The 19,111-nt window shown below is 41.1% G+C and overlaps 1 long non-coding RNA gene across 1 annotated transcript in view; it reads right to left on the bottom strand.

The window, feature by feature from the left end:
- The window catches only part of LOC120402021, a 61,639-nt gene that overhangs the window by 23,269 nt on the left and 19,259 nt on the right, over nucleotides 1–19,111 (bottom strand). The window contains exon 2 of the long non-coding RNA XR_005596914.1: nucleotides 14,228–14,301. This is a non-coding gene — a long non-coding RNA (uncharacterized LOC120402021). The remainder of the gene's footprint in view (nucleotides 1–14,227; nucleotides 14,302–19,111) is intronic.

A 19,111-nucleotide genomic window follows, 5' to 3' on the forward strand; every position in this document is an offset into this window, starting at 1 on the left:
ATAACTTGCCCACACCCATGCAGGTAAATATGTTTTATTATGATTATACTAGTGAAGTTAAGGGACTGAGGAAGTTGAAGTAAATTTTCAGCATGGCTAAAGCCTAGCCTCTCTATTTGTGAGCAGTGTGCCTCCTGGAACTGTTGTGGAGGCAATTCAACGTCATATCAAAACCCAACAGGGAGTTCTCCAATAGATGAGAGGAAGGGTGGCCTTGTCCTTAAGGCATTGGACTAGACCTCAGGAGATATGGGATCAGTTTGTGGCTCTGCAACAGACTCCATGTATGAGCATGTGCAAACCACTTCATCTATTTGTTCCTCAGTTCCCCATCTGTAAAATGGAAATAATAATACTTATGTTCTTCAGCCTACTGTCTGTTCCATAACAATTGTCTCTTACTATGTCCATGTACAGTGTTTAGCATAAAAGGGCCCTAGTCTCAGTTGGCCTCACTTGTGTTGGTTCTTTGAGTGCCCAGGACTGAGAGTCCCCTTGCTACCCCTACCTCACTGAAAGAGAGACTTGCATGTGCTTCACTGGGTGTCAGCTTGCTGATACCTCCAGTCTGTTAGGCAGCCAAACAAACTCCTCTGGGCTCTGCCGGCCCTTGCCTCGCAGGTTAACAATAGATGTACCCCAGTCCCTGAGCCCCTTTGAAACATTCCCTGTAGTGATCTGCTCCTTCTCAACTGAACACTCAGCATAATACCAGGTCTCCTGTCCCCAAGGGAACAGTGTACACACTAGCTTGGCTGACTCAGCTCAGGATCAGTTGCTTGTATAATACCACAGCACTGAGATTTATAATAAAACAATGTAAAAGGCAGTGAGTAAGATTAAAGGAAACAAAAGGGTTACATATAAAACAAAATCATAACACAATTCCTAGAGACTAAACTTAACTTTAACAAGCTAGCCTTCTGCCTAAGGAAGTTTCTCACCCAAATGATCTCTGCAGCACTTAAACCAAGCCTAGTTGAGATCTGTTTTCATTAAGTTAATTGTGGCCGATTACTTCCTAGGTACAGAATAAATGGGTCTCTGCTATGCTTTCTACTTATATCCCCAAAGATCACTTGTGTACCCTGAGTCAGGATAACCCCTGTGGCTTATTTTCCTGTGTTTTGCTATCTTGTTGATTTCACATCTCCATGTTGACTTCATATGTAAATAGGGGTTAGAATCATAGAATATCAGGGTTGGAAGAGACCTCAGGAGGTCACCTAATCCAACCCCCTGCTCAAAGCAGGACCAACCCCAACAAATCATCCCAGCCAGGGCTTTCTCAAGCCAGGCCTTAAAAACCTCTAAGGATGGAGATTCCACCACCTCCCTACGTAACTCATTCCAGTGCTTCGCCACTCTCCTAGTGAAATAGTTTTTCCTAATATTCAACCTACACCTCCCCCACTGCAACTTGAGACCATTACTACTTGTTCTGTCATCTGCCACCACTCAGAACAGCCAAGCTCCATCCTCTTTGGAACCCTCCTTCGGGTAGTTGAAGGCTGCTATCAAATCCCCTCTCACTCTTCTCTTCTGCAGACTAAATAAGCCCAATTCCCTCAGACTGTCCTCATAGCCCCAGGCCCCTAATCATTTCCATTGCCCTCCGCTGGACTGTCTCCAATTTGTCCACATTCTTTCTGTAGTGGGGGGCCCAAAATTGGACGCAGTACTCCAGATGTGGCCTCACCAGTGGGGAGTAATAGAGGGGAATAATCACTTCCCTTGATCAGCTGGCAATGCTCCTACTAATGCAGCCTAGTATACCATTAACCTTCTTGGCAACAAGAGCACACTGTTGCCTCATATCCAGCTTCTCATCCACTGTAATCCCCAGGTCCTTTTCTGCAGAACTGCCACTTAGCCAATTGGTCCCCAGCCTGTAGCAATGCATGGGATTCTTCCATCCTACGTGCAGGACCCAGCACTTGTCCTTGTTGAACCTCATCAAATTTCTTTTAGCCCAATCCTCCAATTTGTCTAGGTCACTCTGGATCCTATCCCAACCCTCCAGCGTATTTACCTCTCCCCCCAGCTTAGTGTCATCTGCGAACTTGCTGAGGGTGCAATCCATCCCATCATCCAGATAATTAATGAAGATGTTGAACAAAACTGGCCCTAGGACAGACCCCTGGGGCACTCCGATTGATACCAGCTGCCAAATAGACATCGAGCCATTGATCACTACCTGTTGAGCCTGACGATCTAGCCAGCTTTCTATCCACCTTATAGTCCATTCATCCAATCCATACTTTTTTAAATTGCTGGCAAGAATACTCTGGGAGACCATATCAAAAGCTTTGCTAAAGTCAAGATATATCGTGTCCACCACTTTCCCCATAACCAGAGCCAGTTATCTCATCATAGAAGGCAATCAGGTTGGTCAGGCATGACTTGCCCTTGGTGAATCCATGTTGACTGTTTCTGATCACCTTCCTCTCTTCCAAGTGCTTCAAAATGGATTTCTTGAGGACCTGCTCCATGATTTTTCCAGGGACTGAGATGAGACTTATGGTCTGTAGTACCCCAAATTCTCCTTCCCTATTTAAAAGGTGGGCACTATATTTGCTGTTTTCCAATTATAGGGGACCTCCCCCGATCACCGTGAGTTTTCAAAGATAATGGCCAATGGCTCTGCAATCACATCAGCCAACTCCCTCAGCACTCTCAGATGCATTAGGTCCGGCCCCATGGACTTGTGCATTTCCAGCATTTCTAAATAGTCCTTAACTTGTTCTTTCACCACTGAGGGCTGCTCACCTCCTCCCCATACTGTGCTGCCCAGTGCAGCAGTCTGGGTGCTGACCTTGTCTGTGAAGACCGAGGCAAAAAAAACATTGAGTATTTCAGCTTTTTCTATATCATCTGTCACTAGATTGCCTCCCCCATTCAGTAAGGGTCCCACACTTGCCCTGACCTTCTTCTTGTTGCTAACATACCTGTATAAACCCTTCACATCCATTGCTAGTTGCAACTCCAGTTATGCTTTGGCCTTCCTGATTACACCTCTGCATGCTCGAGCAATATTTTATACTCCTCCCTAATCATCTGTCCAAGTTTCCACTTCTTGTAAGCTTCCTTTTTGTGTTTAAGCTACTGAGGATTTCTCTGTTAAGCCAAGCTGGTCACCTGCCATATTTGCTGTTCTTTCTGCACATCGGGATGGTTTGTTCCTGCGCCCTCAATAAGGCTTCTTTAAAATACAGCCAGCTCTCCTGGACTCCTTTCCCCCTCATATTAGCCTCCCTGGAGATCCTGCCCATCAGTTCCCCGAGGGAGTCAAAGTCTGCTTTTCTGAAGTCCAGGGTCTATATTCTGCTGCTTTCCTTTCTTCCTTTTGTCAGGATCCTGAACTCGACCCTCTCATGTGCTTCCATTGTGTTAGCTTACAATGCTTCATTTACATGCTGACCGAGATTGGTAAACATACTTTGTCTGACAGAAAACCTAAGTCTTGATACAGACTTTAGGAGCATATTTTCTCTGTGTCTGTGTCTGTGTGTGTGTGTATCCTGATTCTGGTTCACCAAAGAATACCATGTGGCTTCTTAAATGAAAGTCGGGGTCATGCTTGTCATTAACATTGTTGTGAAATGTATGTACCCCGACTTTCATTTAAGAAGTCACATGGTATTCTTTGGTGAATCAGAATCAGGATATTCTTGTCATCCCCTTTACCAATTGGCATTGAGGGGCCCTTAGGGTCACAGCATTCACACCAAAAACCTGATTATAAGAGTAATGCTCATCCAATCAGGGAAAAGAAACAGTATCATGTTACTAATGTGACCAATCACAACTAAGCAACAAAGCTCAAATAGTGGGCCATAAACAGACTCACAAAAATTGTGTCCAATGACTTCCAGCTACTTGAAAGTGAGGAAGTATGGTAAGGGATGGTACAGTGGTTCCGAATGAGGAAATCTGGACTGAATTCTCTGCTCTGCATCAGAATGCCTGTGTGACCTTGGGCGAGTCACATAGGCCCAGATCTTCAAGGGTATTTAGATGTTCATTTCCCACTGAAGTCAATGGAAGATAAGGGTGTTTAGGAGCCTATCTCCTATTGACTTCAATGGGAATTAAATGCCTAAATAGCTATGAAGAAGTGGGCCTTAAAATATCTATTCTTCTGTTCTCCATTTTCAGAAGGGGCAATTAAGGTGACCAGATGTCCCGATGTTATAGGGACAGTCCTGATTTTTGGGTCTTTTTCTTATATAAGTTCCTATTACCCCTAACCCTCGTCCTGATTTTTCACGCTTGCTGTCTGGTCACCCTAGGGACAATAGCACTTTTGTGCCCCACAACAGTGTTGTGAGGATAAATGCATGAAAGATTGTGAGGCACTCAGATAAAGAAATTTGTGAAAATTGCAATCTAATATTCCATGAACAGTACAGAAGTAAAATTTGTCAAATTAACTATGTTGCACATTGCCAGCTCAATGACTCTTGAAGGGACAGCAGACACCAACTGAGCAAAACACTGAAGAACCAGCTTAACTTAAATAAAGCCCATGAATATTCCTATTGTTTTGTATTCTAAAGTCCTAATGACTTCATACTTAAGTACTGTGCTGAACAGTGGCCTTAAATTGCTTGTTCCATACCTTTAGAGTTATTGAGAAGTTTCTGCACTTCAAGGGATATGTTTTATTCTCTCAGCTTTGCTACTTTTGACACTTCTATTCAGATCCCAGGAAAGAGCAGTGCAGACAAAAGCAAAATAAGATAAAGCACAGTTTTATAAAAGAACAGTGTATAAAACCAATCATGGCTTTCTGTAATTTTTTTTTCTGTAATAACTCAACACTTGCCATACTAGATCAGACAAATGGTCCATCTTGTCTGCCATCCTGCCTGCAACATTGGCGAGTACCAGAGGAAGCCACAAAACAAACATAATGAACAATTTAGCAATAACATCCCAACAAGGACACTTTTTCCCCAACCCGCCTCTGTTAGTGGTTGTCTTACAACCTGAACTAGGAGGATTTTTATCCATTATACATTTTGATCCTGTGTCTTATAAATGTCCCTAAAAGGTGACTGAGCTCTTGGACTCAAAGGTATCTTGTTACAGTGAGTTCCACAAGTGAATTAATGTTGTACAAAAATTCTCATCCATTTTAAATGTGTTGCCTTTAAGTTAGTCAGTAGAAATTTCTCATCATTTCCATACCCTACATCCACCAAGACACCAAAATAATCTCCAGCAAAGTAAATGGAACAATACTTCAGCACAAAATCTTCCGCTTCCAATCAGTTTGCCAGCTAACTCTGCATCAAAAAAGAGATTATTTACCAATTCTATAGGTTAGTGGGATGTAAATTTCCAGATTCTTCATAAATTTTTGTTTAACGAGAGCCAAGGTTTTCTCTTTCAGTGTCCTGTAGTAACATCACTTTATCTCTTAAGTTGAACAACAGCATTTTGACAGAGTTTTGGCATTTGCTTCTGCTTCCTGTTTGTTATCCCATAGACTCCAACTGATGGGACAGTCAGGTGCATTTAGCTGCAAAGCTTCTGCCAACTGTTTTTTCCAAGGGAGGCTGTTAAATTGCCCCTCTGCTAATTTCCTTGCAATCCAAGAATTGTCAAATTGGAAGCCTGCACCTGGTTCTGAATTTGCATTATGGCAGCAGAATCTACCCTTTTCTTTTTGATGAGTTCTGAAGCCTGGACACATTCTTCCATTTTATTATTTTTGCCTTCCAAACCACCATCATTCCAAGAAGCTGATTTGGCTGAGCTGTCTCCTCTCCCTCCAGAGAATTTATAAGTGCATTTAAAGTTCTAGTTTTATTACTGAAGACTCTAATACCCTGAACACTTTTGTCCATTTTCCTCCCTATTTTGCTAATGTGTATTGCAAGAACAGTCTCTTCCTCCCGCCTCCCCACCCCCCGGGTGGACAGTTACCTCTTAGAACTCAGAAAAATCTGGTCTGCTGACAGAATTACAGTGAATAAGGGCTGACGAATAGTATTTGTGAATAAGGGTTCCGGGCCAATAGTATACAGCAAATATAATATTCACCAGTATTCAATGAGCAGCTTGTTTGCCAAATACTTTTTATGTATTCTGCAACTATATTATTCAGTGAATGCTACTGAAGTTTATCACAACAGATTCAACTAATAATATTTTTTCCTGCTATCTGACCAGCTTTAGTAAATAACAGTCATCCTGCTCTATGTTTAAAAATAAATTTTCTTGGTAAAGAAGAATGGGGTGGCAGATTATTTCACACCAGCCTTCTGCAGGGCTTTTATCTTTCTCTGAAACTTCTGGTTCTGGCTACTGCCAGAGCCAGGATACTGGACTGGATAGATGTTGGGTTTCATCCAATATGGCAATTCTTATCTTCCTAAAGGGATTACCTTAATTGTTTTCAAAAGGATGGTGTTTTAGGACTTGTTTACATGGAGATATCTGGGATAATTAATCTGAATTATCTAAACCTGTGAATTTGAAGTGGTTTCCTTAAACAACATTAAAGCCCCATGTGGATGCTGTTGTTGAGAATTAAGGTGGCCTTCATTTTGATTTAGCTTAGGTCATTTTTAAAGTAAATTAAATTCAGCTGAGTTAAGGACACCTTAGTTCTAAATGAGAGTGTTCACACAGGGGTTTAATGGAGTTTAACTACTCCACTTCATATTCACAACTTTAGTTAATTCAGATTAATTTTCCTGGATGTTCCCATGTAGACAAGTTCTTAGTTAGGCTTTGGGTTTTTGCAGTGTTCAAAAGGTACCATATGTTGTTGCTGTTCAGATAGCTCTGACAGCATAAATGAAAGCAGAAGAGCCAAACTGTCATTGGTAGATGGTAGTGGATGAGAACTCCATGTATATGGAGCAACTGCAGCTGATTCATTACTCTTACGCTACAAATGAACTTTTGAACTGAGGGTGTTAACTATAATTGTGCTCCTGCCTGAAGAACTCTGCCCCAAATGAAAAATGCTTTTAAATTCAAGAGTGCCTGGAAGCATCACTACAGTTACGGTTGTCTGAACATATCTATAAGTCTTCATTTTGTCAAGGATTTACAACTAAACATTTTCTTTCTACAAGAACTAAGGCATACAAGATAACATAAGAACATAAGAACATAAGAAAGGCCGTACCGGGTCAGACCAAAGGTCCATCTAGCCCAGTATCTGTCTACCGACAGTGGCCAATGCCAGGTGCCCCCTGGGAGGAACCTACAGGCAATGATCAATCTGATCTCTCTCTGCCCATCCATCTCCATCTCTGACTAACAGAGGAACAGGGGCCACCTTCTTACTCATCCTGGCTAATAGCCATTTATGTTATACACACACCATGAATTTATCCAGTCCCTTTAAATACTGTTATAGTCTAGCCCCTCTCCTCTCAGGTAAGGAGTGGTTGGTTCCTCGTTGAGTTGCTGCGAAAGAAAGAAGAAAGATTTTTTTTTGTTTTTTTTATAAAAATTTTATTTTTTTTTTGACCCCTAGTTCTCTTGTATTATGTGAATATAAGTATATTTTTTTTCTTTCCCTCTCCACTTTCATCATATATACCTATATATATATCATTCATCTCCCCTTCTTCTTTTTTTCTTTTCCTCCTAGCCTAGTCTCTTCTTTCCTCTCATTTCTTTCTTAACCTCTACTAAACCCTTATTTTTTTTTTTTTTTTTTCTTCTTTCTTTTAATTTTTTTTTTAGGGTGAGATTTTTGAGATGAGGACCACATCTTCACACAGTATGGGACCATGATTTTATATATATTATATATATATATATATTCTCTATTTCTCTATCTATTTTTTTTTCCTTTTAACATCCTGTTTTTTTTTTTTTTTGCCTCTCTGCACACACTGCACACATCTTCAGAGCACTATCCTTTTCCCTCCTTTTCTTTTTCCTTTCTGTTGTAGCATGTTTATGCCATATTGTATGTGTATGTATAGTTATTTTATATTTTTTTTTGTGCATTATTTTAATTATTTTTAATTTTTTTTTTTTTTTATTTTTTTTTGCATTTTCAATTTTGTTTGTGAGATTTTTTCTTTTTCACAATCTGCTTCTGTCTCTTTCTATCTTTAGTATCATCTGTTCACTTAGCCACTTTTGCCATTGCTGTTTACTAAATTTTTTAGGATTATGAATAAATTGAATATTGAATAGGACTGACTAATTTGACCAGACACCTTCCCCTCTCCATTCTGAGAATTTACCCCCTCCATTCCTTCTTTTTTCCATTCCTTTATCTTTCCCTTTTCTCTGTCCATTAACCAGTTTTCAATCCATGAAAGACATTTTAATTTACCTTTTGCCTTTGGTGAGGGAAGAGAAAGGCTTTCTAGGTCCACCCAAAGGGTGTCCACCACGGATCCCCCTTCCACACATTTGTGTTGGCCTTCAAAGAACTCTGATAGATTAGTAGAAGAAGATTATTTTTAGATTGAGAAAGAGTTTATATTTTTCAATTATGTTTTTTTTTTTCTATTTGTTTTTTTTTTTTGTTTCTTTCTTTCAACTTTTTTTTTTTATTCTTTAATTACTAATGCCCCTGCGGCGTTAAGACTTAACTTCCCTTGCTTGCCCTTAAAAACTTCCCCCCTTTTACAATTTTTATACCATTAAACTTAACCGATTTAAATTAAAGTAAAGGTTAGTTAAAAACCTTAATTTATCAACCTTGAAGTTGTGTTTTCCATCTTCTAACTGTTCTTTGTTGAGTTCTTGAGTGAATGCCATCTGTTGAGTTTATTAATTATGATTGAACCTCTTCAGAGTTTCCAAAAATCTTTGACAGTTCTTCAATCTGTTGTTCCCTAAAAAGCAAAAGTTCAGCACAAAGCCAGCTCAGGTCAGGGAATCTCCAACAATCTCAGCCCAAAGAATCCATTTATTTTTTCATCATTATTTTTTTTTTTTATATTTTTTTATTTTTTTTTTTTTTTTTTTAACTTTTTCTTTTTTGTTTAGCTTCTTTCACTTTGTGTTTTACTTAAAAGTTTTTTTAATTATTTTTTTGTTTTTTTTTTTATTTTTTTCTTAATTTATTTTTTTTTTTTATATTATATTTTTTTATTTTTTTTTTTTTTTTCTTTTATATTTTTTTTTTTTTATATTCATTTTTTTTTTTTTTTTTTATTTTTTTTATTTTTTTTTTTTTTATTTATTTTTTTTTTTTTTTTTTTTTTTGTTTCTTTTTTTTTTCTTTTTTCTTTTCTTTCTTTTATGGTTTTTTTAATTTGTCTTTAAAATTTTAAAGTGCTATTTTGGTTAAGGATTTCTTGATTTTTTTTTTAAAACTTTAACTTTTTTTTTTTGTGTACTTTTCCCTTTTTTAACCTTTCTAACTTAAAGCAGTTGTTGTTTGTTTGATGTTGGATGTTTCTTGATTGCTCAGTTATTGTGGTATATATTTTGTCCCATGGTCAGATCCTGCAATCCAGCTGTGTTATTACTCTCTGACCAGCTCCTGCACTCCACCAGTCGCCTAAATCTACCCAGGAGCCTCCCTTGTTCCTCATTTTTTCTCTCTGCAGAAGCAGTCATGTAAAATTTGAGAAATTTTTTCTCTGCATTTTGAAATGTTCTAAGTTGTTCCCAGTCAATATGGATAATTGAAATTTCATAATTACTATTTTCATCATTATGAGCCTTTTTACTCTAATTTTTCCTTATTCATATCTCATCATATATTTTATAGGTCATCATAAATGTAATAGATATACTATTTTACTTATATGGTACTTAGAGCAGATTTTTTCTATCTATTTACTTAATGGATATTTGGAGATTTTTACTTCATTTATTGTTCCACTCTCTTTTTTGTCCTGTTTCATTCTTTTGTTTCACTTGCTGCTGCTGTCCTTCTATTATATCTTGTTGTGCCTCTGATTATATCTGTGATCTTTATTGATCTTAATCCCTCCTTACCCACTCATATTATTATATCACCCTATTTATTATTTCATATTCTATTTCTTTTATTACTTATTTTCTTATCTTATTGCTCTATGTGTTACTTTTTAGCTATTCTTTTTTAATTTGTGTTAGCCTTTATTTTTATGCCTCATTCTATTCTTTTTCTTTTGTGTTTCATCTCTGATCCCATTCTTTATTTCTCATTCCTCTGCATCTTCTATGACCATAACCTGGAGATTCTCTACTCTCCCCATCCTAAGACTCTCTCACCTTTCTCCTTCTCCCTCAGTTCAGCTTCACCTCTTTTCTTCCTCCTTTTTTTACAGTTTGCTTAGTTTAAATCCCAGCAGTTTAGCACCAACTCTCTTCTTATTTTTCCTGGTTCCCATCATTGCTCCCATCTCCCTCCCCCCATCCGCTCCCTCCTCCTCCTCTCCCAGTCATCCCCTCCCATCTCTCTCACTCATCCACTCTGCCTATTCTCTCATCCTCTCCCCCATCCACTCATCTGCTCTGCCCTCTGCGACTGCCTGGATTCTGGTCCTGGATTTCAGTCTGGCACTTCTTTTCCCTCCTAGCAGTCCTGAAATTTCCCTCCTCCCCCTTGTCTACTCTACTCTTCCCTCACTCATTGCCTCTCTACCTCACTCACGACCACCGCACCCCCTCCAATATCTCACGACACTCCTATCCAGCACTACACCTCGATCCTCCCAGCCACATCACTCACCCAGCGGCACCCTCACCAGTCAGGCCAGACCCAGCTATCTACAACCTCAATAATCATATCTCCCATTAGCTCCCCAACTATTTTCATTTCTGCTTCCCCCCACTCCCACTAAGGCCTGCTAGAGGCAACCCAGGACCGAGAGGCACCCCCTGGAAGGAGGTCCCCACCCTGGGAAGGTCTTCTCTTCCCTGGCCCTCACTCTCTTACTTCTCCCTCCCTGCTCTTCTCCCTCCCTCAACAGCACAGGTGCTCTCTAAGCCAGGGTGGGACCCTCCTCATGTCCCGGGCTCCTCCTCGCTCCTCAGCCCTCTCCTCTCTCCTCTCTCTCTGCCCACTGGCCCTCCTCTCCACTTCTGCACCCTCCTGGAACTCTGGGCCCTGCACTGGCAACTGGCACACATACGCACAGGGACCCACAGCATTTAACATCAGCAGGCTGACAGCGGCCACTCTGCCTGCAATACTCTGCTGCACATCACTTGCCTGTTGGTGTCTAGTGCTGGAAACTACAGAAGTTAGTTTTAGGTTTCTGGGCTGTTTTATAGGTGGTTTAAGGCTGTATGGCATAAAGTGGGGGTTCCCTACGGTTTCCCTCGCCACTCCACACCTTCTGGCCACCCTGTTAACTCCCCCCCTTCTAAACCCTCTCCCAGCTCCCCTGCTCGGCCCCTGTAAGCCTGTGCCTGGCCCCTGCCAGACTCCCCCCACCACCCAGGCCCTCCCAGCAAAGCCCCCTCCAGAGGCACAGCCAAACACTCACTGCCAGCAACTGCCAACACAAGCACAGACAAAAAAAACAACAAAACAACAAACAGGCTCTTCTCAGAAGTACTTTCTGCTTGTCTTTAGTTTGCAGTTCTTGTCTCCCCTCCCTGCCTCCATCTATGCTAACACTGGTTCATCGTAGATACTACTTTTGTACTCTTACATAGTTTTGATTTTTAAAATTAAATGTAGCATGCCGAGGACAAGCCCTTAGTAGAGAAGAAACAGTCTAGCGGTTTCATCCGGTGACTGGTAGCTAGATTACCTAGGTTTTATTTCTGACTCCTACACCAACTTGATACATTTATCTATCTATAATTAACATGGGTATAGTGAGCATCAACTACCTCATAGGGATATTTGATGGCTTAGGGGGTGATTTTTCAAAGGCATTAATGAAAATGAACATCCATCTCCCCCTTAATTGATATTTGTAAAGCATTTTGAGCTCCTTGGATGTAGAATTGGGCAAATAATTAACAATTGCATGTCTTTCTATTAGATCATGATAAGTTCATGGGCAACTTCTCTTACATTCCTTCATTATTCAGATGTACTTGCCAAATAACTGCTTTGAATAATTCATGATCTGCAGATTGTTTTCAAGTAATTTGTTACAAATATTTAAAATGTGAGTGTTTGTGATTAGACTTATGGGTCAGACAGTATATTTCTGTTTCTAGATCAGAATTAGGTTTGTCAGTTCAAAGCCTCATGATTACAAAATCAGAATGAATTTTCTCCAGCTGTTCTGCAGTAAGCACATACTGTAACATGCACTCTCGCCACAAACATTCCTGATGTTAAACTCATTTGCTGCTGTATTCACAGGAAATCAAAGGAGCGCAAACATAGTTAAGCCCAAATCATTTCAAATTTTGAAAGAATATTCACAAACAAATTCTTAGCCATCTTTGTCTGCCCTTATCACCTTTCATGGAATATGTAAGCTGCTGGGGTGACACAGCAGAAAAAAAGCAGCAGTGACCAGCCAGATTTTTCAGTAGGAATAAAAAATCAAAACCAAGTTCCCAGAAGCAAAACACACACATACACACCAAGATTTCCCAAACCAGGTAACTTTTGTTGTTGTTGGGACCCCTTTGTGTCAGCTAGGCTGGTGCAGAGGGACTATAGAAGAGATGTATGCTGTGCCCCATTGATTCTGTGCTCCTTCAAAACTTCATAGAGGCCATTAAAGCAGGGGTGCAACTTAGAGCTGACCTAGCTTGGGCTGGTGGCTAAACTGGCCCACACAGCACCTGAATAGGCAAGTTGCAATCTCTACTTCCATCTGTGCAAATGTGAGTCTGCCCCGGTAAAGTTCAGAGACAAGATGGGTGAGGTAGTATCTTTCAGTGGACCAATGTCTGTTGGTGAGAGGCAAGCTTTTGAGCTTCCACCAGGGGCATAGATACAGGGGCGGCTCTACAAAGTAGGCTGCCCCAAGCAGCGCGGAGCGCTGCGCCGCCCTTCCCCAGTCCCGCGGTGGGTCCCCTCTTCCCGCGGCTCCGGCGTCCTGGGGAGGGCGGTATTTGCTCGGTGGAGCTCCGCCGGCATGCCTGCGGCAGGTCCACCGAGCCCGGACGAGCGGACCTGCCGCAGCCGCGTCATGCCTGCGGGAGCTCAACCGAGCCGCGGGAAGACGGGACCCGCCGCAGGCATGACTGCGGCAGGTCCGCTCGTCCCGGGCTCCGGTGGACCTGCCGCAGGCATGCCGGCGGGAGCTCCACCGGAGCCAAATGACGCCCTCCCCAGGATGCCGCCCCAAGCGGGTGCTTGGCCCGCTGGTGCCTAGAGCCGCCCCTGCATAGATACCATGGCCCATCCACTTAGCATCCAGGCCCATCCCCCAGTCCTGGTTCTGCTCCGGCCCAGCGCTAGCCCCACCCAGACCTGGAGGACATCTCACACCGGGTGCACACACCCCCAGCCTGACTGGAAGAGGAGGGACGACAGCGGAGTGCCTGACAAGTGTGCCATGCACGCACGTGTGCCACAGCAGGAGGAGGGCAGCTGGCTGGCCTGGCAGCAGCAATCATCAAAAACATAGGCCTGCCACCCCAGAGAGCTGGGCCCAGAATGGGACAGTGCAACAGAGAGAGGAGCTGGGAGCCGTGCACACCGGAGAGTGGCGTCTCCATCACCCCCCCACACACACACACAAGGCTGGCTGGAGGGGATGGGCAGAGGCAGGCCCCTGATCCCTCCTGCCCCTCCCATCATTGCCCACCTACCCAAAGTCAGGGCCCACCCAAATGTCTCATGCTAGCTACACCACTGGCTTCCACAGAGCTCTTCTTCAGGTCTGGGAAATGTACTCAGAATGCCATAGCTAACTACAAGGTGAAACAGGTTGTTTAGCATTATTAGTTAACACACATTTGAAGGGCCATTCAAGGTGAAGTCTCTTACTGACACCCTCTCCAGTCATGGGTTGGAGGAGCAGGGATTTTAGTGCATTATAGATTGTTGTAAAAAGCCATAAATCCAGGCTCTCTCTAGATTTCTAGTGTCTCTGCCAAAGTTATGAATTTAAGCTCCAGGGCTTGTCTTTTGAAAATGTTGGGCAGGTTTCCTTTGAGGATGAGGGCTGCGAGGTCCGATATGGAGTGATCTCTTTATGAAAAGCAATCACCCACAGGTGATTTGATGTGTTTTTTGTCTTATTTTCTGTGTGAGTTCATTTGAGTGTGTAGTGATGCCTCATTTCACCCACATAGTTGTTATTGGGGCATTTAGTTCACTGGACACCCTACGTTGTGATAGGCATGTGTAGTAGGACCCTAGGGGTCACGCCATTACCTGGGTGTGGATCTCAGGCATTCTTCACCTTCTCCCGCTACACCAGACCTATTTATAGGCCTTTTCCTGGGCACCTGTGCAAAGGGAACGGGGGAGTGAAATGTTTAACCTCTTGTGTACCTTGCCACACTGTTTTTATTCTTTAGCGGCAATTACTTTTGCTCTCTTGAACAAAACTGAACACAGAGCTAATTGCAGAAACCTTGTGACAGTCAGAGAATCAGAGATAAACAAGCACTTACCCCTGTGATTTTTTAGAGCTCTCCATAAGTGCTGAGCACTCTTTGGGGAGTGCTGAGTGCTCTCAGTAGGCCCTAATGGCCCAGCCCTACTATTGTTTAGAGCCTAAGGGCCAGGTCCTCAGCTGATGTAAATCTTCACAGCTGCACAGCCTTCGATGCAGTAATGTCAATTTACTCCAGCTCAGCCTCTTTCCCTAGGTGTTTTTGTCATGAAAAATATGCTAAACGTAGCTGAAATATTTTCAGGAAAAACACTTTACAAACCACAGCCTGCTGCATGCACACAAGACTTGATGTGAACTGGAAAACACACATTTTGTTTGAACTCTGTAACTCTGATCTGAATTATTTTGAAGCCCATTTCTATTTGTAATTTTCAATGTTATTCCATCCCTCTAACAAAATGAGCTTCCTCCGGTGGCTGATTTTTAACACCTGCAAACTCCCATGGTTTTGTAAATTGGTGATTAAAATATCTGCATTGTGTTAAAAGATTTGAGTTCATATCCTGTTAGAATGGCCAACCTAAACAAGAGACAAATCAGAATAATTTGGCTTCTTCCTGGAGTTATAAATGTACAGATGGGAGCTGGGATTAGGGAGCAGGGAATGTAGCCCTAATTTCTTAATGTTTAATTTGGCCATTGAATGGCTAATGTATTACTAGCTTTGAATAAGTTAAATGAAAGGGAAAATAATAATAATCAAAACAAAGTTAAACTGGTTTTAAAAGATTATGTGGGTTACTTTAAAGACGCAGAGCGGATTCTTTATAACCAACCTATAACAGCTAGAAGTATTGTGTTTATAATAAATTCCAAACCTCTTATTACAATGATCTGATGAAAAAAATGAATTTATGAAATAACAAAGTTTTTGTCCATGAGAACATTTGTGGACCTCCCTGTTCGGCTCTCTGGGTCTATGGCTGATGACAGATTCCCTCCTGAGCCTCTTGTTCAGTGAACAGTTTGAACCAGTTGGGCCCTAATCCTGCAACCACTTTTTGAATGTAATTTTACACATCTTAGCAGTGTAGTCTCAATGAAATCAATTGGACTATTTATCTAAGTAAACTTATTCATATGTTTCTGAGATTGGTGCCTACATTTGCTATGCACTGTGCCTGTGTCCCCTGCAGCTGGTGTTAGGCCCAGTCCTGCAGCCATTCTACTCACAGAACTTTTTTTTTTCATTACATCCTACTAGGAACCAGGAAAGGAATTTAATAGAAATAATACTGGTTGGTCATTTTGCCTGGGGAAATCATGGTTATGTCACAAAAATAAATGTAAACATCATAGTAAGGGAAAGTGATGGCACACGACTTCAATTAATGGCGTGTTTCAGAATAGGCAGCAGATCTGTTGAGTAAGGTGGTTCCATTTTTACATGTTCTTCCTTACAAGAAGACCCACACTCACATGGCTTCACTCATTCCCCTCAGATCCCGAAGAGCTGGGATGAACGGCTGCTCTTCCTCATAAATGCTCTGGGCTGATTCTCACAAAATTCAAAATGTCTGTTGCCTCTTCTATTCCATATCTACATTGATTCTCTTGGGCAAACAGTGAGAGACTCTGGGCTCAAATGCCAGTGATAGATCAACTGTAACTTTCTGAGTTTCTCTCAACAAAAAAGTCAAATATCGTTCATTTTATAAATAAAAATTCTTTTAAACCACTGAATTATATTTGACACTTTTAGACTCATAGACTTTAAGGTCAGAAGGGACCATTATGATCATCTAGTCTGACCTCCTGCACAACGCAGGCCACAGAATCTCACCCACCCACTCCTGTAACAAACCCCTGACCTATGTCTGAGCTATTGAAGTCCTCAAACAGTGGTTTGAAGACCTCAAGCTGCAGAGAATCCTTTTATGTAAAGCCTCACCCTGTAAGTCTTCTGTATAGAACAATATTTGTTAAACTCCCTGGATGAGAAACGGATGGGATGGGATGGCAAAGACCAGGGGAAAGATTTTCTGAAGTGTTCATTGCTGATCTAATGTTGCTGCCATTGAAGTCAATGAGTCTTACCATTTACCCGAGTTAGGTCATTGCTAAGTACTTTCAGAAATTCCACCATATGTTTTTTAATAATAAATCCTAAATGTCATAGCTTATGTCACAGAAATCATGGCCAGGACAAAAAAAAGAGACCTAACAATAAGACTAAGAATAATGTTGCACTGTTGTAATGCTTGTCTTCCTAAACTACACACAGCACTAGTAAAAGGCAGTCACTTCTGACTAGAGGGGAGCAACAAGAAAAATGGCACTATGCACAAAAGTGGAGGGTGTGGGGTGAATTTTGACCACTGTCTCCAGAGTACTAAAATCATTATGGGATATTTAATGCCCATACAGAGCAGATGGGTCCTTGCTTGGCTCATCAGCTGGTATCACTTACAGTAAACTACATAGTATTCAATCTATCAGCCTTGCAAGGATAAAAGGCTGAGTTCACCCTGTGAGGATCTAGCGAGTCTACATATTTCAAATCTCATGATTTAAGAATAAAATGTTGGCTCATTGAAGTTAATGGCAAAACTCCCATTAACTTAAATGGAGTCAGGCGTTCACTCTGGAACTTTAACTGACTATTAAGACTTTTCCTTTACTACCTCTGGTTCTATTTCTTTTTCAGTTTGCTTTCTAAAATAAAATGCATCACAACTCTTTTGTAGCTTGATTTAGATTATTCATTATATAAATTTGATATAGAGCCTGGAGTTCCGTACTCCTGTTTAAAATGGCTCACCTTCATTTGTCTTTATATCACAAGAACAGTTTTATGAATTGTAAAAGCAAAAGTCCCTGATTTTTTTTTAAAGCTGATTTTTTTTTTTAAATCATCCTCCTTAGACTGTCTCCCTGGGCAATTCTTGCGACTTGAACCTGCAAACATACACTTAAGGGAGTAACTTTTAATCCCGCTGCAGACAATGCAACTACTCAGATGAGGAAAGTTACTCACATATGGAAATGTTTGACAGGATTTACTATGAAGAAAACCGTTTTATTTTAAAATGGCTGCTATAGTCTCTGTGAGGTCACTGGTAAGAGATTAGAGTTCTTTCTGTCTCAGAAGCCCAAAGCAGAGTAACCCTTCAAAATAACTAGTTAAAATGTTTGTCTTTTCTCCCACCAAGTTTTATACGTCCAGGTTTTAATTACGAGTATTAATGCTTTGTTTTTCTCAGATCAACTGTGCTCAGATACCTTTGTGTTAGAGCCAAATTAAATGGAAAAATTGTTCTTATTTAGCTAATAGATGCATTCCATGATATAGTGCTTTCTCCATGTGACAATATTCTAAGTGATACAGGGCAAAAGTTCCCAGGAAAAGACCTCAAAAGGTATAGGGTTAGATTTGGTTGGGATAAGCACTCAAAAATTCAGATACTTGACATGGTTTTGTCTGTAAAAGCTGGTCTGGACATTTTGTGAAAACAGGCTTTCCTTAGAAAGCTCTTCTACTTAATACTTCCACGTAGGCTAGAAATGCTACACTATTTTTGCTTATGGTTCCAAATGGAAATGGAGAATGTCCAAAGGAACATAAAAATCAAAAATAAAAGAATAGGAGTTAACCGAAATGGTTTAGTTTGAATTTTGGGTGAAAATGCAAGGAAATTCTATTTTATCTATTTAACACCCCTGGAATGGAGGTGTCAAATCAATCATTACAAGTTTCAGTGTCCTAGTCAGGATAAAATTTTGGGTAACCCACTGGTCAGAGAAGCATGGACCAGTGGGTTACATTGACACACTGGTAAGTGTCCTGTTGAATTTCTGAAATAGCCAGAGTGGCATTTTCCAAAGAGCTCAATTTTCAATGGTAAAACTCCCAGTGACATTAATGGGAACAGAGCTAGGCCAACTCTGAACACTTTTGAAAATCCTATCACTGATCTCCATCTTCCAACAAACACTCTTTCCTTCTGAGAAACAACATTTTCTGCATTGTGATAGCTATGGCTGGCCAATAGAACAAGATCAATGGATTGGCTGAATTAATACATTAGCTCTTCATGGGCCCAGTTCAACTTCCATTGAAAGCAATGGGAAGGTTCCTACTGATTTTGTGGAATCATAAAAACATAGAGTTGGAAGGGACCTTGAGAAGTCATCAACTCCAGTCCCTCAGTGAGGTCAGACCAGCTAAACCTAGACCACCTGTCAAGGCTGATTCCCTACTCTGGCACTTCGAGTGCAGAAGGTGGGGGCCCAGAAGGATTCTAAAAAATACTGGTCACTCCAGGCTTGTATTCAACTCCCAAGGTTACAGCTTTTCTCTGACCTTGGATGAGTAGATGCTGCCACCACCCAAATGCAAAAACCCCTTTGAGAATCCAGGAAAGTGCACTTGGGAATTACTTCCCTCAAGCTCTTTCGCGCCCATCCCCCACTCCAGAGAAGAGCTGAGAAAGAAAACAGAGGAAATCAGCTGCTGCCACCAGCTAATTAAACAACATGCACAACCTCTTAGGGACACAACCATCCAAACCTGTTCTTAAAAAAGGTAAATTTTATTGAAAACAAAAAGAAAGAAAATACATCTAAAATGCAGACTTTTTGCTAGGTTTAAAAAAAAAGAATTACAAGGATTAAGCATCAAGATAGCTTCTTGAGGT

This window comes from Mauremys reevesii, linkage group 3, assembly GCF_016161935.1.
Source record: "Mauremys reevesii isolate NIE-2019 linkage group 3, ASM1616193v1, whole genome shotgun sequence".
Lineage (NCBI taxonomy): Eukaryota > Metazoa > Chordata > Testudines > Geoemydidae > Mauremys > Mauremys reevesii.